This window comes from Lepidochelys kempii, chromosome 15 (assembly GCF_965140265.1).
Source record: "Lepidochelys kempii isolate rLepKem1 chromosome 15, rLepKem1.hap2, whole genome shotgun sequence".
Taxonomy (NCBI): domain Eukaryota; kingdom Metazoa; phylum Chordata; order Testudines; family Cheloniidae; genus Lepidochelys; species Lepidochelys kempii.
In genome coordinates, this window is record NC_133270.1 from 12,593,970 (window position 1) to 12,607,610 (window position 13,641).

A 13,641-nucleotide genomic window follows, 5' to 3' on the forward strand; every position below is an offset into this window, starting at 1 on the left:
ATACTAGCTCATAACTGAGTTGTGAATGCTGTTTTATCTGAAACATATAAACAGCTGAAATCTGGCTCAATTGTTCCAAGGTTTGTGGGTGCTGGGATTTAGGACTTTGGTTGGGCCCATCTTTACTGCAAATGTGGTTCCCAAATTCTGTATAGACCAATATAGGTGGATATTTGGAGTCCCATCTGATTCCCATTGAAGTTAGAGGAAAGGCTGGCTCAGGGCTTGTCTACGCTACCGCTTAAGTCGATGTAACGTGCGTCACGCAGGGTTGTGAAAAAACACACCCCTGAGTGACATAAGTTGCATCGACTTAGTGCAATGTAGACTCCGCTTTATGTCGGTGGGAGATGCTCTCCTGCCAACAAAGCTCCCTCCTCTCATTGAGGTGGGGTAATTATGTTGATAGGAGGCTCTCTCCTGGCGACATAACATGTCTTCACCAGCTGCGTTGCAGTGGCGCTGATGGAGCACAATAGTGAAGACAAGCCCTCAGTGAGTCAGAGCGGGCCCCTAGTGGGTGCTTTCTAACTGTCCCACAATTCATAAATATGCTTTTGTTATTTCTCAGTAATATTACTCATAGCAAGCGCATCTTGCCTCAGTTTTACTGTAATAATGGCTGTCGCTGAACTTGTAAGTAGAGCGAGTTGGAAAAAAAACTCCAATGTGGACAATGTCAATATCATTTTTCAGTTTTCAAAATAGAATGGCTCTTCACAATTTTTCACACCTTTTTTGTTTTCAGAATAAGACTGCATAGACTGTCGGTCCTTCATCAGTTGAGACTGAGCCAATCACAACACGTCTTCCAATCTTCTCTCCCTCTGGCCATCCTTTGCCATGCTTGTCCATATCCCACAGAATAAGAAATTTAGAAAAAACGTAAATGGGCTTTTTAAAAAAAAAAAATTCAAAACCATCACACAACAAAACTGATCAGTCAAAAGTTCATAATGCAAAGTCCCAAAGGGATGTGGCTTGGCTGCCACCTGGATTGATTTGTGGCCTAGGTCCTTATGCGGCGGGGAGTGGGTCTACTTGTATATTCAATTAATGTCCATTCGTGGCCATCTTCAGTCACAAGTTACATAAATAACAAAAAAGGGAAGAAAGATGGAGCAGGGCTAAAAATGTAAACTTTGTTTTGACAGGGCAGTTTAGTTTCATGTTGGGATTAAATCGTAAATTTTATTTTAAAAAAATCTATTGAAAAATCAAAGCAAGAAGTGAAATGTTGGAAAGATTTTTTTGACAGCTTGTTGCAAACTTTAGGTCAAATCTTTTTCAAAATAAACTTTTCATTCAAAAAATTTTAACCAGGCCTACTTGTCTTTTCACTAGTACATTGTTATAAAAATTAATAATGCTAACAATAATAAATACCCCTGTGCACAAGATTATCTTGGGCTGACTAAATTGTGAGGGCACACTTCCTGTCATTGTCTTGGATATCGGTTTGTGTTTCTCGAACAATAGAAAATCATAACTAAGTACCAATCTGTATGTAACTTCTCAAACAGCCACATCTGCAGGCTTACATATTTTGGGGAAGGGGGGAAGAGGGGGAAGCTGAGGAAAGGAACTTTAAAAATGTCATAGGAGCCAAATCTGATGAAGGGCTATGTAATTGATGAAATGGACGTCCTTAAAGCTCTTCAATTTTTTTTAAACCAGGGATCAGTAGCACAATATATTAATATCAACTTGGACATGAATTCCTGTTTTACGTCAGAAGTAAGATGTTTGACTGTCTCAGCCTGTTCCCTTGTAGACGTTTATCAACATAACAAAACCAGCATACACTGTGGCATAGTTGGAGGGCCAGGACAGATATAGCAGGTTGACTGCACATCAGGATTGAGGTATGTTGATACAGTGGTGTAGGGAAAACTTGCACATTACATGCCGATCCTTTGCCTAGCTCCAGCCAGTGTTTCAATTCTTTCCTTTGAGCATATTAGATAAAATAAGTGTTTTAAATATAGTTTTGTTCCTGAACAAAGATCTTGAGGGTTCCTGTCCAAGATGAAGACAGGGCAAGCTTTCATTATTTAAAAGTCTCTAAACATTTCAGTATTTTTATTTATTTTAAAACCGTTTTAATTTCAATTCACTTAAGCAATTGTGATGCTAGGGTGAAGTACTATTGAAAAATCTTACCACGAATGCCAGGTGAAAGATCTGCAGTAAGAAAAGAAAAAAAAAATCTTAAGAAATTTCAACAGTACTTTTCTCTGTTATATTTTTGGGTGGGAAATTATTTTAGTGGTGGAGGGAATTAAGTTTTGTGATTAGATTAGGATTTTTATGTAGGAACCAATTTAACAGAGCTTTCTACTAAATCCTTATTAAAGGAGGAGCTCTCAACTAAATCTTGATCAAAGGCACAGATGGTTTAATGTATTACATTGTATATGTCCTGGGCGCTGATCTGGCCAGTCACTCTACGAATAGGGAATCCTTGCAGGATCGTTTATTATGAAAACTGACTTTCTTCCCTGGGTAGAACGGTTTATTCCCAACACTTCCTTGCAATTGCATTGTAACTTAGTCGAGCCTTTTGTAGCTCTCTCCCCAGTGCTCTGCTTAATTTCTGTTTCCAACAGTATCTTCATGTAGGCCCAGCATATGATTTCTGCCTGGTTTCACAATTCTGTTCCCCACATCTTAAACTGATTTTTATTCTGGCTTTTTTCTCCAGTCCAAAAGTGGAATATGATACAAAATTTTTCCTTGAATTAGACTGTGAAAGGAAGTGGCCATGTCTGGAGGGCTCTTAAACTGTCCATGTAAACTAGTGTTTGCTGTGTGAACCATATACTAAAAAGGGGAACTCCACTGATTTATAATATCAGTGCCCGTGCTTCTTAAAGATCAGAAGAGTGTTTAGTACCAGTTGAATGGCTTTGTTTTCCTCATTTCTTTTATCACAAATGAATTCATTCTAAAACTTACCCAAAGATGTCCTTGCTTATAAAAGTCCCTGGTTTCCATCCAGACTTCCAAAAACAAAGATAAAGAGCAACTTGATGCCACAAGTCTAGTCCAAGTTAATAAAGTTTTTATTTGCTCTTATACCTTCAGTTGCCATCCTTATCACTATGATTTAATTCAGTTCTGTTTATAGAATTTAATTTCTGTGTATGAAATAGATTTTTTTAAACGGTCTCCATCTTATTTTTCTGAAATCTTATTTCCTTCTATCTGCAGGGTGTCCGATCGTCGGAGGCCTCCTTAAGCTCCTTACAAAACTAAAATTAATCAAACAAACCAGTAGAGTGTATATCTAGAATGCTAGATTTTTGTACTGAATAGATATTGCGGGGAAATATCTGTGTGCCTGTAAAGTGCTGTGGATAGCTCATTCCCCCATCTTTTAAGCCTCCTTTTTGCAAGTAATTTTAGGGTCTCTTGACACCAGAATACTGAAAGTTAAGCCTTCTAAAATGAAAAACCCTTGAGTCCTGGGAGTCTGGAGACAGCTTCACAAGGCTGTTGACAAGATCATATTTTTCAAAAATAAATAACCTGCAGTGCACTAAAACTTTTTCAAGTACAGTATTAAGTTGCTCTGTATGCGCTTATGGCACCTAATCCAATCCCACTGAAGTCTTCCCATTGACTTCAGTGTGCACTGGATCAGGCCTTTCAGAGGTGAAGAATACAGCATATTCCCTTAGATGAAATTTGTTTTTACCATGTGACAGGGCACTCACTTCTTGAATGGCTCCTAGCAGCTGGGTGTGCTATTGCAATCTTTTTCCTACTCCTGGCTCCCCCCTATAGGTTTTTGACCTTGCTAGGTGGTTTTTCAGTGGCTCAGCCCTCCAGCCAGGTGTCTCAGTAAAAAAAAAAAATGAATGAACCTCTTCTGGGGTTAAAGAGCTCAACAAATTGTCTGCCCTCACCAGGGTATTCATCCCTCTCTGAGCCCTATAAATTCAGCCTTTAGCTTGCGCTTCCCAAAGAGTCTTGTCCCCTTTTCAGGGCTTAGACTCCTTTGCCAGTGGAGGAACCCAGGCCCACCCAATGGTTCTGGTTCCAGCCCAGGGATCCTATCCACAGCAGCCACACACTCCCTCCTTGAATTAATTGCTGCTGTTTTCCCTGGGTGTCTTACTGCCTGCTCCCTTACCTCTTACCTTAGGGTTACACTTCTCAGGTGCTCTCTCCCCCAGTAAATGCAGCTAGTCAAGCTCCTTTGGCCAGGGAGGAGAACCCTTTTCCACCTCTCTGGTCCCAGCCAGGAGCTGACCTGCTCAGGCCCTGCAGCTCATTTTAGCTGAGCCAGCTGGGGTCTCATTTCCTAGAGAGGTTTCATGGAAATAGCCAGACTTGGAGGACCAACCTTCGTTGCTCCTTTCTGGGATGGGTGTAGTAGGACTTCAGGGCCTCCTACAGGGGGCCACAAAGAGCCAGACACATCCCACTACATTCTACTGTAGGATCTCATTCTGAGAAGTACTGAGTACCCACAGCTCCAGTTAAGCCAAAGTTGTTGGGTCCAGAGAGTTTCTGAAAATCAAGCTTTGTTTTTTTATTGGAAATGGTGAAAGCGGAGTCACAGACTCAGCCCAGAAAACAAAACACATTGGGGGTGGTCTGAGACAGTGTTGTTGCTGGCAAGGGGTGATGATATGTTGGAACGAGCTGCCCAGACGCTAAAACTTTATGAGCTAATAAAATTCCATCATCTCACATCAATGTTCCCAGTATTTGGAAACCACAATTATCCCTAGTGGGGTAAGGGGGTCAATAGTTAAGATGCGTGGTTTTGTTTTCTCTTCTGTATCTACAAATTTGTGTTGCGAAGCTCCAGTCAGAATGTTGAACTTATCCTGGTTAATAAGTGATGCCCTCTCATTGCTCTTGAAAACAAAATGGAAATTGAGTGAAAAAAATCATCTGATCCTTGCTAACATCATCCTGCTGGGGCACTGCAACTTCAACAGCTGTATTATTGTGCAAAGGTGAATTCTGTGTACTGTGAGAGCACGAGTAATTATTGCTCCATGACATGCATATGGTAATTCATGCTTCAAACTAGTTTTCTATTAATAGTACACAAACAACACCTAAACTTACTGTGGAACAACATCTTTCCATTTTACTGCATGCCAGAGAGCAGTAGGAAATATTAAGTAAAAAAAAAAAGTGAAGAAACCTTAACAACAGACATGGGATTTTCAGGAATGCCTAAGTGATTTAGGAGCTTTAGAAAATCATCTCCCCAATGTCTAGCCATGATGTATAGAGTCGAATAGATACAGTGAGGTGGCTGAGTGTTTGGGAATTCTTGTTTGAGAACATCTGCAACAATTGTCTGATGTCTTCCTTGATCCTGGTTTACACTCTGTTTGTGATAGATTATGTAAATACTATGTAATCTTTTATTCTAGACTTAAATGGGTTCTGTGAATGCCTAAGTCTTTAGACTTAGGCAATTTCCTTTGGGTGGTTTGTCGCTAAAGCCATGTTGTGCAACACAAGAGTCTATGTTAAGCACTCCTCCAAGCATTTTGTATATGTAACTTTATTTAAGGACCTGCTTCTTATTTGATGGTCTAACTTAAGTTTTAAACAGTTGACCCAACATTACTTACAAGTATTTAATGTTCAAATCCTGAATATCAGAAAGAGAAAAGAACAAAATCATGCATCTTCTAACTTTTATTCCAGTATATTTTAAAATGAGGCTTTCTCCTGGTTGATGGGAAATGAGAGGAAAGGTCCTTGCCACAGAGGATTTAAGGGACTCCCCAGGCATACTTACAGGGGTGAGTGATGGGGGACACATTGGGAAGTACAATGAAGAAGCAGTAACAAACTGGGGTATATCTTGAAGGATAGCGTAACACAAGCCTAAAAAAAGAAATGCAGGAGGGGGCGGGACAAAAAGCAGAATATGTTTGTGCAGGGGAGCCTGTAGAAGTTGGGGAGAAATGCAGGGGAGGTCCAAGGGAATCTCTGTAAGTGAGGGCAGTGGGAGCTTACTGGTGGGGGTCATTGCAGGTGGAGTGGCAATGGACAGAAGAGTGCAGTAAGTTTCAAAAGATTGATTAAAAACTTTTAAGAGATTTTACCTTCCCTTTGGAAGAATGAGTAAATTTCTTGTTATAAGACTACCTTCCCCCAGACTTCCCCAAAACCAAACCAATCCACCTGAAATTTCACATCTCATCCTAGGGTAGAATTTTTGTGGAGAATTTTTGCCAAATATCCTCCTAAACTCATTATGCGATGAGGTTTTTTAATGATCTGTGTCATTCATGTTCCAAATATTTTCCTGTCACTTTCTTACCTCATCGTATCTCTGAAACAAAATTCACTGCTCCTGTCATGCTTAACAAAAGTGCCTTTCACTGCTTTTTGAGGCAGTTCAGGAAGCAATTATTTATACAAAACCGCATTTTGATAGCTACATATCAAACACCAATAAGTGCATTTAAAATATGCGTATTATACACACTTCCAGTGTGTGCATTATACATGCATCCACTTGATGCATTTCCATAGATGGGCATGGCTTGGATGTGGTCCGTCACGATGCAGGAAGATCCAGTTTGGGTAGAGAATGAAAAGAAGAGCCACATGTTGGAGAAGATATCTGATGAAAAGAGCAAGAAAACTGGAAAGAAAGTTAGTCCATTCCTGCATGGCTTGTAAGGTTTACAGCATCTTCTGTCACAAAGGAACTCTAAAACACTCTGGTCCTATCTCTGATACAGCATGATTACAGTGAGAAGCTTGTTTTGGTCACTGAGGTATATTAGATTCCAGACTGTAATGGAATTCTAAACTCTATTATATTGTTCAGCCATGAAGAAGGGGACACAGCAGACTGAACCATCCTGAACTTCAAAGACAGCATGATAGTAGAAATGAAGAACTTGAAGGGGGAGATGGAATGGAATGCTAAACTGTATTCTACTGTTGGACACTAGGTGGTGCTGTGTCACATACCTTATTCAACCCTAACTTAGCCATACCTGGTGGAGCATTAAAGGATCTTATACTGAACACCTCTAGTGTGCATCTCTTTGAGATGGTAGCTCTACGGCCAGTCCATATTTGCTACAGAAGCCTGATCTTCTAGTAGAACCCTTGCAACCTACCATGTACAAGTTGTATATGACACAGACCACGACCATTCAGTCTTTTGCCATTGCTGAGCCTTGCAATTGTCATATGAATACCTCTCCACTAGAAGCTGGATGTCAGAGCAAACTTTACCCAGAGCTGAGTTAGCTTAGTGGTTTAACTTGCAGGTTCACTTCTTGTGTTGACTAATATCTCTAACTGCTAGATAACTTTGATACCTCCTGCCTGACTAAAGGTTAAGTTAAGGCACAAACACAAGTCTTTATCAATGCCACAAATATCTCTGGATCCATAGATGCAAGTCTGTTTATCAAAAGCATTATTCTGTTCAAGATGAGCTGAGTGATCACACTTTCAGCAGGAGTCTACGCTCACTCCAATCTCAAAGCAGCTTCAACATTTTGCCAACAGAGCTCGGAAGTATGTTTTGTTTTTTTCACCACCTTGCAGCTGAAGTATCTGGAGTGGTGAAACTTTGGCCGGAAGTAGCTGTTTTCTTTCTGATTATATTATTTTGCACTACTTTTTCCAATAACTTACCCAAGCAAAACATTGATGCATCATCAACTAAGAGAGTAGATCATAGAGTATAGTTTGCATGGCACATTTCAAAGGTGAATGTTTCTTTATACAGAGTTCACTTCTGTCTTAGAAGGAAACTTGTTCAAGATTCATGTTACACTAGTTTCCTACAGACTTCAGTATTTTGGATCAGTTTTTATGGCTGAAAGGTCTCTGTTGTGATTTAAGAGTAGTGCGTAGGTTAACAGTAACATTTATTCTAGAGTTATTTACTCTTTTAGTTTTAGAGGGTAGAGTATCTTGAACTAAAAAATGAAGGTGTAACTGCTTGTGATCTACATCCATTTGCTATGTTCAATCAGAATATAGTGCCTACCCCAGGAACATACACAGGCGCATACATACCAATTTCCCAAAGCTTAAAACAATGATGGGCAAAATTGAGGGAGAATAAATATTTAAACAAAAAAAAGTGAATGATAACTCAGTTATTTAAGAATGCTTTATTAGATGCTCAGGAAAACATAATTCTGTAGTCATAGAAGAAGGCTTCTTTGCTGTAAAAGCTATCATGATATAAGAAGGCAAGTGAAGACAACAATATAAAAGTTACAAATAGAAAATGAGGAAGCTGATAGCAGTGAATACAGATCTGCAGTTAGGAAATGCAGACTCCTGATAAAGGAAGCTTATGGTCGATAGGGTTTAAGGGCTTCTTTAAATATATTGAGAAAAAGCAAAGTCCTAACAATGGGATAGGTCTAGACAATCATAGAAAAAGCAGATGTATTCAACAAATATTTCTGGAAGAAGCAAGATAATCATATCTTAGTGATAATGAAATACTTTCTATTCCAGCAATAACTAAGAGGATGTTAAGCAGCAACTATTAAACACCTTTGAATCTGTGGAACTAGATAATTTGTGCCCAAGAGTATTAAAAGAATTGGCTGATGAGCTATCTGGTACATTAATGTTGATTTTTAACAAACATTGCAACACTGGGGAAGTTCCAGAGGCCTGGAAAAAAGCCAATGCCCCTCTATTTAAAAAGGGATAAAGGGGATGACGTGACAAGCTATAGCCCAGTTAGTCTGAGATCGATCCCAGGTAAGATCATGAGAAGGCCAATATGGGATGCAAATCATAAATAATTAAAAGATGTAGCATAATTTATGCCAGTCAACATGGTTTTATGGAAAATAGGTCTTGTCAAACAAATGTATTGTTGGTTCTTGAGGAGATCACAGACTTGGCTGCTAAAGGTAACTACATAATACACTTAGACTTTTGTAAGGCATTTGATTTAGTTCTGCATGAGATTCTGATAAACAAATTCAAAATCAGTGTAGCCACTAGTATATGGATATTGCTAGATCACAAAAAGCAATTGTAAATGGGGAATAGTCATCCAATGGAGGTGTTTTTAGCGTGGTTCCCCCAAGGACCCGTTCTGAGCTCAATGCTGTTCAAGATCTTTATCAAAACTTGCGAATCTCACACAAGTTGGTGGAGTGGTAATGTTTGAGACAGGTCAGTTATATAGATCAACCTGGATTGCTTGGTAAAATGGGCTTATTTGAACATCATGGGTTTTAATACAGGCAGGTCCTATATTTAGGAACAAAGAATGCAAGTCACACAAGATGAGGAACTGCATCCTGGAAAGCAACAACTGAAAAGGATTTGGAGTCATTGAGAACAAAGAGTTGAATATGAGCTCCCAGTGGGATGCTAAAAGAAAAGGAGTACTTACGGCACCTTAAAGACAAACAAATTTATTTGAGCATAAGCTTTCGTGAGCTACAGCTCACTTCATCGGATGTAGCTCAGAGGGTGAACACAATTCCTGAATGTATAAACTGGGAAGAATATCAAATAGGATAAGGGAGATGTATGTGGGATTAGTGAGACCATTACTGGAACACTGTGTCCAGTTCCAGTGTCCACACTCCAAAAGGATGTTAACAAATTGCAAAGGGATCAACAAAGAACTACAATGATGATCTGAGGTCTGGAAAACATGCTCTATAGTGAGAGATTTATGCTCAATCTGTATAGTTTATCCAAAAAAAGACTGAGGTGACTCAATCATGGTCTACAAGTCCGTACATGGAGAAGAGATTTTGAACAGTAGATAGCTCTTTAATCTAGTTGAAAAAGGCATCCAGTGGTTGGAAGCTGGAGTTAGAGAAATTCAGACTAGAAATAAGACACGTTGTCACTGAGGGTCATCAACCATTGGAACAACTTGCATAGAAATGCGGTGGATTCTCCATCACTCAGTCTTAGAATTAACTTTTTAAAAGATATGGTATAGCTCAAACAGAAACTCTGGGCTTAATGCAGAAATTGAGAGGTTTCTTGGTGTGTGTTATGCAGAAGGACAGGCTCTAGATGATCATAATGGTCCCTTCCAGGCTTAAACTCTATAGGGGTAAGAGTCTTGACTTTCTTGCTTCTGTGAATGTTCCCATGTGATTTAATTTATTTGTGTTACCGTAAAATCCAGAGGCCTCAATCAGGATCAGGGTCTCCTTGTGCTGGGTGCTGTACAAACATAAAATGAAACGCTACCAAAGGGAGGCTGGATAAGCCAGCATCGGCCAGTGCTCTCTTGAGCACTGGATATCTGGAAGTGGAAGGAAGGCAGAGGACACTAGCAGAGCCAGCACCAATGAGTTTGACACCAACCTCTCAATGAGGGTGAAGTTCCCCGTGCCGAAAACCTACCCTTCCCCCAGCCATACTGCCACTCTAGGCAGCAAAGCTGGCACCTGTGGCACATAAAGGTGACATTGAATCACTGAGCCAGACAGAGCTCCAGCATAGCTCCCAACATGAAGGAAAGTCCCAAAAAGAAAACAAAAAACATAGAATCATAGAATATCAGGGTTGGAAGGGACCTCAGGAGGTCGTCTAGTCCAACCCCCTGCTCAAAAGCAGGACCCATCCCCAATTAAATCATCCCAGCCAGGGCTTTGTCAAGCCTGACCTTAAAAACTTCTAAGGAAGGAGATTCCACCACCTCCCTAGGCAACGCATTCCAGTGCTTCACCACCCTCCTAGTGAAAAAGTTTTTCCTAATATCCAACCTAAACCTCCCCCACTGCAACTTGAGACCATTACTCCTTGTCCTGTCCTCTTCCACCACTGAGAATAGTCTAGAACCATCCTCTCTAGAACCACCTCTCAGGTAGTTGAAAGCAGCTATCAAATCCCCCCTCATTCTTCTCTTCCGCAGACTAAACAATCCCAGTTCCCTCAGCCTCTCCTCATAAGTCATGTGTTCCAGACCCCTAATCATTTTTGTTGCCCTTCGCTGGACTCTTTCCAATTTATCCACATCCTTCTTGTAGTGTGGGGCCCAAAACTGGACACAGTACTCCAGATGAGGCCTCACCAATGTCAAATAGAGGGGGACGATCACGTCCCTCGATCTGCTCGCTATGCCCCTACTTATACATCCCAAAATGCCATTGGCCTTCTTGGCAACAAGGGCACACTGCTGACTCATATCCAGCTTCTCGTCCACTTTCACCCCTAGGTCCTTTTCCGCAGAACTGCCGCCTAGCCATTCGGTCCCTAGTCTGTAGCTGTGCATTGGGTTCCTCCGTTCTAAGTGCAGGACCCTGCACTTATCCTTACTGAACCTCATCAGATTTCTTTTGGCCCAATCCTCCAATTTGTCTAGGTCCCTCTGTATCCTATCCCTGCCCTCCAGCGTATCTACCACTCCTCCCAGTTTAGTATCATCCGCAAATTTGCTGAGGGTGCAATCCACACCATCCTCCAGATCATTTATGAAGATATTGAACAAAACTGGCCCCAGGACCGACCCCTGGGGCACTCCACTTGACACCGGCTGCCAACTAGACATGGAGCCATTGATCACTACCCGTTGAGCCCGACAATCTAGCCAACTTTCTACCCACCTTATAGTGCATTCATCCAGCCCATACTTCTTTAACTTGCTGACAAGAATACTGTGGGAGACCGTGTCAAAAGCTTTGCTAAAGTCAAGATACAATACATCCACTGCTTTCCCTTCATCCACAGAACCAGTAATCTCATCATAGAAGGCGATTAGTCAGGCATGACCTTCCCTTGGTGAATCCATGCTGACTGTTCCTGATCACCTTCCTCTCATGTAAGTGCTTCAGGATTGATTCTTTGAGGACCTGCTCCATGATTTTTCCGGGGACTGAAGTGAGGCTGACTGGCCTGTAGTTCCCAGGATCCTCCTCCTTCCCTTTTTTAAAGATTGGCACTACATTAGCCTTTTTCCAGTCATCCGGGACTTCCCCCGTTCGCCACGAGTTTTCAAAGATAATGGCCAATGGCTCTGTAATCACAGCCGCCAGTTCCTTTAGCACTCTCGGATGCAACTCGTCCAGCCCCATGGACTTGTGCACGTCCAGCTTTTCTAAATAGTCCCTAACCACCTCTTTCTCCACAGAGGGCTGGCCATCTATTCCCCATGTTGTGATGCCCAGCGCAGCAGTCTGGGAGCTGACCTTGTTCGTGAAGACAGAGGCAAAAAAAGCATTGAGTACATTAGCTTTATCCACATCCTCTGTCACTAGGTTGCCTCCCTCATTCATTAAGGGGCCCACACTTTCCTTGGCTTTCTTCTTGTTGCCAACATACCTGAAGAAACCCTTCTTGTTACTCTTAACATCTCTCGCTAGCTGCAGCTCCAGGTGCGATTTGGCCCTCCTGATTTCATTCCTACATGCCCGAGCAATATTTTTATACTCTTCCCTGGTCATATGTCCAACCTTCCACTTCTTGTAAGCTTCTTTTTTATGCTTAAGATCCGCTAGGATTTCACCATTAGGCCAAGCTGGTCGCCTGCCATATTTACTATTCTTTTGACATCTCTTCTCCAAGTCCTTGATCAGAACTGGAGAGCCACAGGGAGTAAGAAACCTGACACTTTCTAAAGGTCAGGCCATCTCTTCACAGAGAATGTTGAAATGGGTAACACAATGTGTCTTGCTATGTTATCAGCTAGCTGGCCCAACTCTCTCATCCAACATTAGAGCCTTGAGCCTTAGAGCTCAAGTGGCCTCCTCTGCCTGCTTCAGGAATGTGCCCAGATCAGAAATCTGCAAAGCTGTGACCCTCTGACAAGCATTACGCTTGGGACTGACCACGTTTGGGAGAGCAGTACTACAACTGTTCAGCTGATGCAGATGGAACTCCTCGTCCTATCCTCCCACAACCCATCCTCCATCCCCTCTTTCAGAATCCTCTGCAACATTGACTTGAAATTCTGAGGGAATCGAGGCCTGGTCTACACCTAAAACAAAGCCACCTACTAACCTGACAGTTACTGTAGGGTAAGCAACATCTTTTCCTGACAATTCTACTGTAAAGGACAAGCAGGAACAGAAAGAGAGAACCTTTCAGGCCGCCTTTATCATAAAGCAGCAAAAACACTTGATCCTAATTTAAAAACAAACCTTTGCAGGTTGCCTTTACGCCTTCTAAGAGACAGTGAGGCTCTTTTCTATCATCCATTTGGTTACTATTGACACTCTATTAATGATATGTGGACAAAATCGATTTTCCCTGCTTTTAGTACCTATATAATCAAATTGCCTCATTAGCAAAATGTAGGCATGTGCTGGCTAGATTGCTGCCTAGAAGAGAGGAGGATATTAAAGCAGGCCAGTGACAACTGCATCCTATTTCCGATCTCCTGTAATCAGGGTTTAAAGTGCCATGTCTGCCTCTACCTTACTTAATAGAACCATGTTAAGGTTCAGATAGCTTGTTAAATGTACATGTTGTTGCTTCATTTGGAGCTGAGGAAGGGAAGGGCAGTAGGAAGAGTTCAAAACAAAACAAAAACAAAAAAAACCCACCACGGAAACTTGACAGGGGTGTGACCTGGGTAACAAGGGCCTTGCTTTCCTAGGGTGAAAGTGAGAAGTTTTACAGCACCACTTTACAAGGCCAGCTGTGAAACATTTCTGTTGGACTGCATAGAGAAAGTGGGAGGCAGGG